The sequence below is a fragment of the Pholis gunnellus genome (genome assembly GCF_910591455.1).
Source record: "Pholis gunnellus genome assembly, chromosome: 16".
In the NCBI taxonomy this organism is placed as follows: Eukaryota; Metazoa; Chordata; class Actinopteri; order Perciformes; family Pholidae; genus Pholis; species Pholis gunnellus.
In genome coordinates, this window is record NC_136543.1 from 17,433,301 (window position 1) to 17,445,686 (window position 12,386).

The window sequence follows — 12,386 nt, forward strand, 5'->3', positions numbered from 1 at the left end:
AGCTTATATTAACAGGATTGATACAATACTTCCTTTTTACATTACATACAGTTTTTTTTTATGTCAGAAATAACATAGTTTTGACTGCTTTTTGTTCTATACTTTAGTTGTTAAATTGATCTTCAATTCGGTTCCGGGTAGTATTAAAAAGCTCTTTAAATTTCTCTCTCTCTCTCTCTCTCTCTCTCTCTCTCTCTCTCTCTCTCTCTCTCTCTCTCTCTCTCTCTCTCTCTCTCTCTCTCTCTCTCTCTCTCTCTCTCTCTCTCTCTCTCTCTCCACGTAATTGATTTCACACCTTTGAGCCTCACAATAGTTTCCTGAGTGCACTTATGGGAGAGATTCAGGACAAAGTCAGCTTGAGAGGTACATCCATGCAGCGCACAACAGCTGCCTACAATCCTGCACTGCTACTGTCCTGTTTGACCCTCAGCTAAACATATGTCTGATTGAGAGCACGGGGTAAAAAACTAACTGTGGAGAGAGAAGCAGGACAAAGGATGGGGGTTGGGAATGGAAGCGAGGAGATGAGGAGATGGGAGAGAGCAGGTAAAAAAAGGCTAGGTATTAGGAAAAGAGACATTTTTTTAAAAAGATGGCATTCACTATTATACTCTCCTTTTTGCTTTCTTTCAATTCCTTCATTCGCTCAGAAAAGTCACGGCTCATTCGTCCTCTCTTTCACCCTTCATTTCTCTCGTATCGCTCCGTTTCTTGTACCAGCTGTTCACTCATCTGTTTCACTTTTGATCTCGATTCAGATTTCTTCCATCGTATTCCTTCTCTACCTGCTTATCATTTTCTTCCTCCTCCCTCATATCCTTCAATAAGACATGTATGACAGCGGATTGATCTCTCTCTCACACACACACACACACACACACACACACACACACACACACACACACACACACACCTCCAGTATTGATTATTCTCCACACCGATCACACGTAGACGCACAGCACATTATTCATATGCATCGCTTCTGCGGATCTCTCTTTTCTTTTGGATCTACAGCGTTCAGGTGGAGGAGGTCTCTACGAGCATGTGGACGTTATCTTGAAACGAAAGGCTGGCTGCCATAGCAACCATATGATGAGGCAGGCAGAGGGCTATTTAAAGGAATTCAGCTGCTGCTTCACACCGGTCCAGGGAAAGACAAAGAAGTAGATGTGAACGCAGAGAAATGTAGATCCTACAATCTAATGTCTGGTACAAAGACGTGGTTATAAAAAAGGACTACAATAAACAGTGTTTGCTCTCTTAGGAGTCTGAACATTTATTTAATTTGTCTTGATTCCTAATTTACAATCTCCTACGCATGAAATTCAGGTTTTTGCTATTTTGTGCGCCGCTCATTAGTATTCATGCTTGTGCCGGTGCCAGTTAAATCAGATTTTAAATGCGGCATTTGCATTTAACAACACAGCTAAACACGTGAATGCTCCATCTTGTAAGTTTCGGCGAGAACATTTTAAATTGCAACAACGTAGCCAAAGCTCTGCTTGCACAATAGCGGATTTATTTTAAACGGCGGTGTGCTTATGCTTGAGTTATCTGCAGAAGGGGCCACTGCAATGTAATGTCTCACATTATTCATAATAAAAAAAACATACCTTTTCTCTAGAGAGGCATTTCTCAGTGGACAGCAACACATGAGGGGGGGAAGACGAGTGTGAGGAAGAGCAACTGCTGTGCACCTAGAGTGCCTCGCATGCCAAACAGAGAGAGAGGCGGCACAAACAAAGGGAAGCAGCACGTCTTTTATACACATATTTCTCTGTCTTGATATTTATTTCCCATCAGCTACTGAGAGCATTGCTGTGCTTTAACCCCCCCCTTCATGTGTCTCTGTGAACATTTAACTCTGTTGATGAAATAACCACCACATGAATGCTGTTTCGAACACAGTGTTCAGGTTGTAGAGGTTCTCTTTCCCCCCACTCAACAAATTAAGACAGAAAAGACGTCCTGTGTAATGAGACATTTAGTTTGTACTGCTAGTCTGACAGGCGTACGTCGATGATCAATTCATCCTTTTATTAATTTGTCAAGCAACTTCTAGCTTCTCAAATTTGCTTTTCTGTGTCTTTTTGTGATATTTTCTCTATTTTCATACATTGTAGAGACTAAATATTGAATTTATCATTAAATATTATATTGAGAAAATACAATAAAAGAATAACAAACAATGATAATAGCTGTTGGTTGGAGGCGTTAACAGACTTCTGGCGGTTGTCCCAGAACAAGACACTGAACCCTGAAACCATTTGTAGGAATCTACCTCACTGCTCTGTTCTCGCACGGCTCACATTTGATTTTTCCTCTCCTATAAAGATTTTTATATCGGTTTTTTTTATATCATGCTGATATTCTACAACGTTTTAATTTGAAGTGCACGGTTATTGGTGAAACAGCCGGTGTAATTTTATCCCTCAGTTGAGCCCAGCATGCTATTCCAACGCCTGTGAGAGCAGTCGGGAAGATTTAAAGTGCTTCATGGAAGCAAAATTATGAGTGACCTCTCTCGTAACACTCCCTCTGCTCTTCACTCCGCTCTTTATCTCATTCTAATCCCAACTCATTTCATATGCTAAGTAAAAGCTTATATTCCTATTCACTGTACGTACACACACACACACACACATCCCTCGTTGCTGGGGTGTGTGATTATAAAATTTGCATAGAGGATGTTGGAGCAGAATCCAGGGTGGTGTAATGCCTGTCAGGTGTAGAGAGGTGGAGCAGAGACTCTCATCTGGTCTTTTTATGACGAGAGCTCAGCGAGAGGAGCCCAGAGAAAGTTTCCTCACGTCTCACCTCCAATGGTTTCCTCTTAATCTAATTTGCATGTTCTGTTTTTTTTCCCGTTGTCACAGATGTAGGGAAGATTAGGAGAAAGAGAGAGAAGAGTGAGATGACTCTATCACCCCAGGAGGGAGAGGAGGAGGAGGAGGAGGAGGGAGGACGCAATGAGATGGAACCACTTCTCTGCTCACCAGTGGAAGAACCTCTTCCACCATCAGAGCGCCATCTGCTGGCTCGGTGGGGCGGGACAGCTGGTGTTGTGAATCAGGCCGCCGCAATCCAGGGAACGGCTACTTCCCAACACCAGGGTCTCACCCTCACCCCTCTCACCAGGGTCTCACCCTCTCACCTCGGTCTTCAAGGAGTCGGTCAGCGTGTGTTTCAAACTGGTGCTTTATTTGTGCCTGTGTGTAATGGTGATCAATCACGTGTGACACTACGACTTTGTCCAGATCTGTGTGAAGTATATTTCCTTTGCATCACATTCCTTCAAATTAGGAATCGGAAGGAAAAAGTACAACAAACGGCAAATATCCCAAATAAAAATGTAAAAATATATATCACACCCTATAGAGCATACATGAATATTTACATGATTTACAATTAAGACTGTATTTTTCCCAAATAAATTAATTAAATGTGCATTTGAAAAACATGACTGTGGTTTTGTCTTTTAATAAAAAATAGTGTAACTGTTAAAGGTTGATGCTGTGTCTCTGATAGTCTCCTTATAGAGTTGCCTTAGCATACACTATATAGTAGTTATTGTATATGTTTTACTCTGAACACAAAGCAGAATGTAAAATATTCTCGTTTCATGTTTTAGGCATCTACTTTGAGTATTGTAATGCAAAGGAAAATGATTACCTGAATGTGTATACACATTTATTTGTAGCTCTCTGCATGAACAGCTGTGTGCTCAGACCAGTCACTTCAGGATTAAAATGTATTTATTCACTTTGTCCAGTAGATCTTTATCCCAGCATCACTCTTTTACTAATTACAATTCCTGTGCGTCCATGTTCCTACACCAAATACTTATAAAATACTTTGCCCCCTGCCCAGTGTGTGCCATGGTCAGTATTCACATCAGAATGATAATCACACACAAAGTTGCATCAAGCTGATGTAAAATAAACCATGATATATAGTTTATGGTACAATGTATGGTTGTAGTTCTACATTATTTAGATTATGCCTTGTTTTTTTATTTACTTATTTAGTAATTCATTTATTAAACCATATGAACATAAACACTACAAACACCACAGTGAAATAATTTGTATTCGTGGCCAATATGTGTCAGGTGACGAATAAAAACAAAACATTTACATATTTAAATACGAAGGCCAAGTTGTATGCTTGACACCTTGCGCATGCGCAGAGTGGCCGGCACACCTTAGCTCCATGCCAACTTGTAGTTCATAAACGTGAGCGGAAGGGAAAGACGGACGCTAGGGACGGGGTTTAGATTAGACGACGTCACGCAGTGAGAAGCTTAGAACTTTTTAAAAATAGTAACCAGGTTAAGAAAGTATTATTTTGTAGCTTTCCATAGCCATTTGTTTTAATTAACTGTTAGTATGTTACCGTCTTCTAGCAGGGTCAAACTAAACCGAGTCGCGTTGAAAGATGTCGTTGGGCTAAATGTGGAGCCGCGGCGGAGACGACGACTCCCGAACTCTGTGAATAATAATGAGTCTCCAAAAAAACGAGAGGAACCCAAACTGGTGTCGCACGAACCCGTCCAAACGTCTTTAACGGGCACAGAAAATGTGACCGGTACGACCGGTACTAACAGCCACGGAGGAGGAGAGCCGTTGGAGAGTCGCGGAGGAGAGCCGTTGGAGAGTCGCGTAGGTACGCAGAGGCCAAACCGGAGAAATAACGGCCGGTATAGCGTGCACGTTAAACACGAGGGGCCGTGCACGAGGGGCAAGTATCAACCGAGCAAACCGAACACGAGGAGCCAGGGCGGTTTGTTGCACGGCCTCGGAAAGATCTGCGAACTCCGGCTCAGGTTCACTTGGTGCTTCTGCACCGCTGCACACGGTGCGTCGTATAAACGACGGGTCAAACCGAGGGCCAAAATGTCAAAAATGGAGGCTACAAGGCACCAGACTCCTCTCGAGCTTAACGCTAGTGTGGGCACATCTAGTTGCGGACGCGGTAAATCAAAACAAGTGGGTGTTAATCATAAAACGTGTGTGATTTGGGGTCAAATCAAAGCGAAGGCCAGGGCCACCGGGTGTCACGTGGTGTCCGGCGGAGCGCAAATGGAAACATGGTCGATACCCACCGGACTGTCAAGTAAGGTGCACTTTAGCTGTGTTGTTGAGTAAGCGTGTGAAGTTACTGGTATTAAACTCCAACTAAGGTTGTTGTTTTTTAGATGAGGATGTTTTTGGTAGGTAAAAGGTTTTAGCTAACTTTTGGCTTATTGCTGTGTTGTTGTTGGTTTTTTTGTGTTTGGGGGGGGAAACGTGTGAGATGCTAAGCTAACGGCTCGGCTAAAACATAGCAACAGTGATCTAAATACGTCACAGTAACGTGACTTTGTGTTTTGTGTGTAGGGGATGACGTAAAGGTGGTCATTTATGTTATGTAGAACATAAAAGAGCAGTAACCAACCTTTAGATTTTTATTATAAATGAGTTACATAAGATGATAAAAGCAGCTAAAGCCGTTAGCTTTTCGTCTCATCTTCCAATTGAAATTGGTGGGAATCCATTTCTGTTTAAACACACACACACACACACACACACACACACACACAATCTGTGTTGATAAAATGGTTTCATTTAGTCCTTAATGATTCCAGATGGTGATTCACTTTTGCACTATTTGTTTCCACTTGCAGACGTTGATAGAAACGCACACCCGAGCCCCACTGGACTCGTTGGTTCAGAGGGCTCTTTGAGAAGAGCCGTCAGAGCCACCGGCTGTGGTCTCTGTGGTGACTGTAAACACGTTTCCCCCCCGCAGAAGACATCGGGCAAACGGGGGCCACAAAGCAGTAGCCCAGGGCCAGAGCGGCCCACGGTTGAGGTTAAGAGCAAGAGGGAAATCACGGCCACTGAGACCTCTAAGAAGATTATCGTACGGATAGACCGGTTCCCGACGGTGACGCTATGTGACGTAGCTCAAAAATGTGCTGCTTCTAGTCCCGATTGTGGCTACGTGTTACCGGATGTGCTCAAAACCAAGGTCGTGCGTTGCTTCAAGCAGGAGATGAGAGCTGGGGTTCGGTTCGGGCCGGGTTGTTTCGGGCACCGCAAAAGCGAGGAAAGCTCTCTAGCTCGAAACGACGAGTTTTTCCCCAAAGTTCAGTCTGAGAAGAGCGTCCGTCGCTCTCGGGGTCTGACCGGACACCTGAGAGAGTGCGCAGATGTATGGAAGTTATCCAGTCGTTTCCTCGAGAGTTGCACTAGTGAAAGCTCTAGGAACTGTTCTGCTTCTCTCTCACTAGGTGAACGTAAGAAAAAGGTGGTGGAGTGCAGGACTGGCATGTGGGACAGAGGTGTTGAGGATGATCCGGGGCCATTATCTCGAGAGACGGGAGCGGAGATTCACAGAGACAAGAGAATGAAGCTCGGGGATCGTGTACAAGATGGGATTTGCCACCGCGAGAAACCTCATGGTGAGATTGAGAATCCCACAGAAACTGACGCAGCACAGATGTCTTCAGAAGGGTCGTGTCAGGGGAACGAGGCGGATGAACTAGAGTCATTCACCTGCCAGAGAGTGAGGGCCTATTTAAGACAAATAAAATGTACGTGTGCTCGCACTTACATGGCCTGGCCCTTCTCAAACAGCGGCTGCACCCGTAGAGTACATGCTGGCCCTATAGACCCGCCAGCTGGAGATAACAGAGACTCCCCATTGGATCACAATCAGCCGGGCTCATCCAGTGACCAAGCCAGTGACGGGCTCCCAGCTGCACCGTCAGCCCACCAGGTTCCTCGTCGGGATGAAGAGAGGCGAGACGAGGATGGAGAAAGCGGTTCAGAAGAAAGAAACGGGAGAAGACACGGTGATGTGTCTTCGTACGCAGTGGAGTTTGCGCCTCACTTTACGGAGGCAGAAGCATCATTAGCCTGTCTTCACTCGGATGCGTCGGCCACCCTTTCCAACCCAAGTCGGTGTGAGAGAGAGCACGCCACAGCCTCATCTTCGCCGGTTAACAGACCTGAAGCCGACACGTCTACCCCTTCCCTCTCGGCTCTTGGCCTTAGCTACTGTGAAACCGCCACTACTTTGTCTCCCATGTCGTCTCCATTCACGCTCGATGGTTCGAGCAGCCTCTCAGCCACACCGTCCTCTCTCCCACCGTCAGCGGTCCCACTCAAGAAAGTCGAAGGTGTCGAGTTGGCTGATTCTGCAAGTGCACCACTAACGTCCTTTTCACCCGAATGTACGGTCAAAGCTGTCGAGGAAACGTTGTTCTACTGTGAAGAAACCCGAAGGACGTCGTGGACTTCATCCTCTGCTCCTCCACACAACTCTGACTCCTTTGACTCATGCGAGTCGTCCCTCCTCCTCCCTCAACACGAGCAAGAGAGCGAGGACGGATGTTCCCCAGGCGGGAGCCCACCATCTGATACGAGACCCTTCAACCACGTGGTTGTCAAAGACGGATTGTTGCACGACATCTTCACGGCGAAGTGTTTAGAAATGGACTCCGATGAGTTTTTGCTTCCATCAGTGCTCTCTCCTGTCACTTCACCACGAGTGCCCTCGGGGACACGCCTCCTGCTTCAAAGACCAGGCTGCTCAGATGATGATGATGAGGAGGAGGAGGAAGAAATAAACAAAGACTCTACGGATTATCCTGAACATGGTAGTGAAGAATTGGAAGGAGTCTCTGAAACTTTAAGTGAACCTCAGTCTTCTCCAGGCAACGATGAAGACTATGTGGAACAGGGTAAAATATCTGAACAAGTTCCCTCCGACCCTGAAATAGAGGCGTCCCTCGCCTCAGGTGCGCCGATAGAACCCTGCTCTTCTCCCAGCAGTGATGAAGATGACGGCGGGGTCTTCAGTATAGGTTGCAGTGAAAGGGGTGAAACTCGTGCAGAGGCCGCTGGCGATCTTCAGCACAGCGTTTTGGATGAGTTCACCGCTTACGAACAGGACATCCTGCTTGTTGACGTGATCCAGGAGGATCCAGAGCTGTTTGAAAACCTGCCCCGGGGAAGTCTGCTGAAACTGGGCCTCACCAGGGCCACCGAGGCACCTGAAGCCAGACCTGTGGGAGTGGTGAAAACGCAGCCGCCGAGGATAGACGGAGCATCACTGGAGTTGAAGCAAAGGTACGGTCCCGTATATTCGATAGCATCTCCTCACAGTCAAAGATGAGTTGTGTAGCTCGTTACAAATGAAATCTCTACTGTTGTTGTTTTCCAGATGGACGCCAGTTAATGATTTTCACTTGTACATTCCTGATATCAAAGGTACCAGTCAGAAGATGCAAACAGTCATTCTAAGCCACAACACAACATGCTGAAGTTGAATACCTCTAAAGCAACAAAAGAAGACCGTTTAGTGAATATTTGTTTGATTTAACCTGAAGATCCTCCTGTGATTGTACTGTTTCTCCGTGTGTTTTACAGAGGAGAGACCATGGAGACCTCAGTGTGGCGGCAACACCCCTCCCAATACACAAAGCAACACATGGCCTGCTGCAGAAAAGCAAATCAAAAACATGGTAATGTGGCTCTAACACGTCCTGGGGCTGTCTCTCAGCACTTTACTGCAAGGCAACAGCAAACAGAACCCCCCACCCCCCCACCCCCCCAAATGAAAGTCCAGGATGAAAAGAAACCGGGACGTCCGCTCACCGTGGTCACGGATCAAGTAATGGCCTTATGCACTGGTTCCCAACCTCTTTCCTAAAGGGACACCTTTTCAAAATAAAATGACGACCACAGACAAAGTGACATGTTATGGACATTTCATATTATATTCAAGGCGTCGCAATAACAGAACAACTGATAAAGTGTACAATTATAAAAGTAATAACTGCAGGAAGTTTGTGTAAAATGAGCTACAGAAATAAATGACACGCTGGGATAAAGGCCAACTGTTTACTTTGTCCTACACCTCCTAATATCCAGAAGGCCTCTGGACTTTGACCAAACAAGTTTATTTGCTACAATAAGAAGTAAACTTCATGTCGATTCCGTCTCGTGTCTCTGAACAGGGTCAGCTGGATGCCAACAACAATCATGTCAACGGAGTCCTGGAGAGGTAGCTGTTTGATGATGAAACATGTCTTCAGCCTTCTCAATCTTTCATCGTTTTGATTAATCACTGTGTTTGATATATATATAGGAGCCAGACCATCCCGGCCATGAACTCTCTGCATAGTCACATCCCTCCACTTATGTCCGCCAGAAATGGTAAACACCACAAATGTGTCTAGTTTTCTCTGAGAACTGATGTTTCGTTAAGTGTTCAAACCTCCAGCTGCTGTGTTCTTTAGCTCCTCTGCTCTCTGCACAGGAACCCCAGCAAACATGACGGAGTTCAGGCGCCAGAAATCGAATAATGTGAGTGTTGCATTAAATAAACAGTCACATCTCTTCCCACAGAAAACAGGCCTCGTTATAACCATGTTTATTGGCTTTAGAGTGGGCTGTAAAATACAAATGATGACGGAGCTGGGGGAGTGGGTTATTAGTTAGTCGCTTCATCTTTTCTAAATGTTCCTCTCCTCCTCTGAACCCTCAGTACTGCAGGCAGTACTTCAGTGAGTCTCTGTCCTGTGGGTTCAAGATGTGTCGCTTCCAGCATGTTCCGGTGGAGGGAGACGAGAAGGTACTGCTCAACGTGAAAAGCATCGCGCCAAATCTTGAGCACACTGACAATGATCATGTGTAAATCAATTTTAGTTTTTCTCACATGCAGCCACAGTGTACGAGCAATTAAAAACATGGAGAAAGGTCTTGATGAACTGAAGTTAATGGGGGCCGCGTTTAACACTCACAACAGTGCAGTATAATCAAAGTCTCATCAAATCCTACGCTCACTACTTTCTAAATATGCATCTTCACTAAGACCGTACTATTAAACACTTCACATAACGGTCTCATTCGCGTGAGTCCGGACAAGCCCAACGTGTTTTAAATGATAAGGTTTTGGCGAAGACGCGTGTGTTTGTAAATGAATGTTTTCATAACGTTATGCTGCTTCAATTCATCAAGACTTTTCTCTTGTTTTTTGACTCTCAAAGTTTATGTTCAAGGTACCACGGGGTGAGTAATTGATATACAACTGAGTCATTTTGTGTGGGAGAAGTATTCTTTAAGTAGACGATGAACTTCTGATGTATAGTCTTTCTTCATCCTAAAGCTCTCAGCAGTGACATCACCCTCTGCTGTGATACCACACTTCGTTTCAGTCGCTTCACTTTTTTCCTCTTTCAGTTTTGCGTCGAAACTGTGACACGCTTCACCAAAAATCCAATGTGCCTTCAAAAAGCAGGTGAGTTTTCAATTTATTTAATAATTTAAACCCTAATGGTCTTGTTTAAACTGTATTCATATTCTAATCCTACTGTGAGTGCCTCTGTTTGAATGTCCTCACCTCTGTTTGTGCCTCCAGGAGCCGTGTTTACAGGCTACTACCAGAGCAGCCCACCAGGAGTGTACTTCTCCATGCCGGTGCTCCTGTCTCTCCTCTGGGCTCTGCTGAAGGCCGGCATGGTGTCCGACGTCTTCTCGGTCCTCAGCGTCGGCTTGGCCCACAGGATCGTGGTCAGTGTGGTTTTCATCCTTCTGTTCACAAAAAAAAAGTCACGCTGCAGTACGCCGTGCAGTCCAGCAGAGGGCAGCACATGTTCTGTTTAGTAGGAAGCATTCAAATTACCCTTCACCACAGTGTGCATTAAAATAGATGCTGATGAACACACTCCTCTCTTGCTAGCCTGGCCATGAGTTCCTGTTGGCTCTCTTCAACATCGTGAGAGAAAAGGGTCTCATGGGTGTTGTACCTGAACTCATGCAGCTCACATTCAAGGTATCTCGACGCCTACACACTGAACATACCGCAGGGTATTAGGATCTGTGTGTATGTGGAAACATTATTCATGTATATGTGTTGACAGATGGTCAGTGCAGGGCTAGTGCTGAGTCTGGACTGCCTTGACTGTGTTAAAAACACTCCTGAGTTCCAGCAGACAGTCGGTACAAACTCCCTTGTTTCAGTGTCCGGTAACCACAAGTAAGTGGAACTACAACTCTCATCACAAGAACAAAAGTAGTTAATTCACCGTTTGCAAACCTACGTGATTACTCTCTTTATATTCCTTCTGACAGGTTATCCACCGGTGCACCTCTTTCAGAGTACCTGAATCTGACCCATTCCATCGTAGAAATAGAGGTCAGTCCATCAGAAGATCTCTTCTGTCAGCTTATCCGAGGATAGAAATGGTTTTGTGTTCCATCTGTCACCGTAATATGTTTTCTGTCTGTCAGCTTTGTACCAAGCAGGAGGACTGGAGGCGGATGGGCGAGGTGTTCAGGTCCATCTGTCAGTCCAGCCAGTATCCCACCCAGGTGGGGAGGATCAGCGGCCGCATCGCCATCGCGCTGCTGTCTGAGAGCAAAGACAGGCTGTTGCTGCCCTTTGCTGCCTTCGCTGAGACGGGTAAAACCTTTTACTTTGGATTAGAAAAACAAGAACTTCATTTACAAAACATGTAGCGACTCATTCCCCATAACAATACATGATGATTCCTTCGATTGTTCTGATTTTTAGTGTGTCAGAGCGAAGGTGTGGACAGCCTGGTCAGGAGTTCTTTTGGCCGAATCGGAGTCTCTCTCATGTTGAGATACCACAAAACGCATCAGTGGGCCAAGGTGAGTGTGGATGTGAGTGCAACACAGTGGTGGATTGAATAGGTTAAGACTTATTTCTATTGTGACCTTTTTAAGAATAGCTTTGCTGAAGCAATACACCAGCTAGAGGCTGCATTATTGTGCACTTTACACTGAAACTGGCTCTGTTTAAATCTGCACACATTGTGGTGCTAAGCTTTCACCAATCACTGGTGATGTCTTCTATGCTTATTGAACTGTTGCTCAGAGGAATCTTTATCTTTGATATTCAAATATTATCTTTGTTATCAAAGAACATTGTCTTTTCAGATGCAGTAAAATCTTAGTGTGTGTGTGTGTGTGTGTGTGTGTGTGTGTGTGTGTGTGTGTGTGTAGGGTCGGAGGGTGGTGGAGGTGCTGTCCATTTCCAAAGTGAACTACTCGACACTGAAGGGCTTGTTTGGGAACGAGGACGGAGCTTCCCGCTGCTACCTGGTCACCGTGGCCACGGAGCTCTTCCTCCTGAGTGGCAGCCTGGAGGGAGCCCTGAACACACTCCGAGGTAACCGCTGTGAGCCGGGACTAAATACGTAGACGGGATCGGTTTATCTGAGCCCCCTATAGTGCATCAGATGATCAGCCACCCTATTGACCCAGAGCAGCATCTGGCAGTGTGTCTGGGGTACAACTGTTCATAGTCTAAAGCTACTGTAAGCCGTTATATTGAGTTTCCTTTTAGCTAAAAAGCTCTGTGTGAATTTC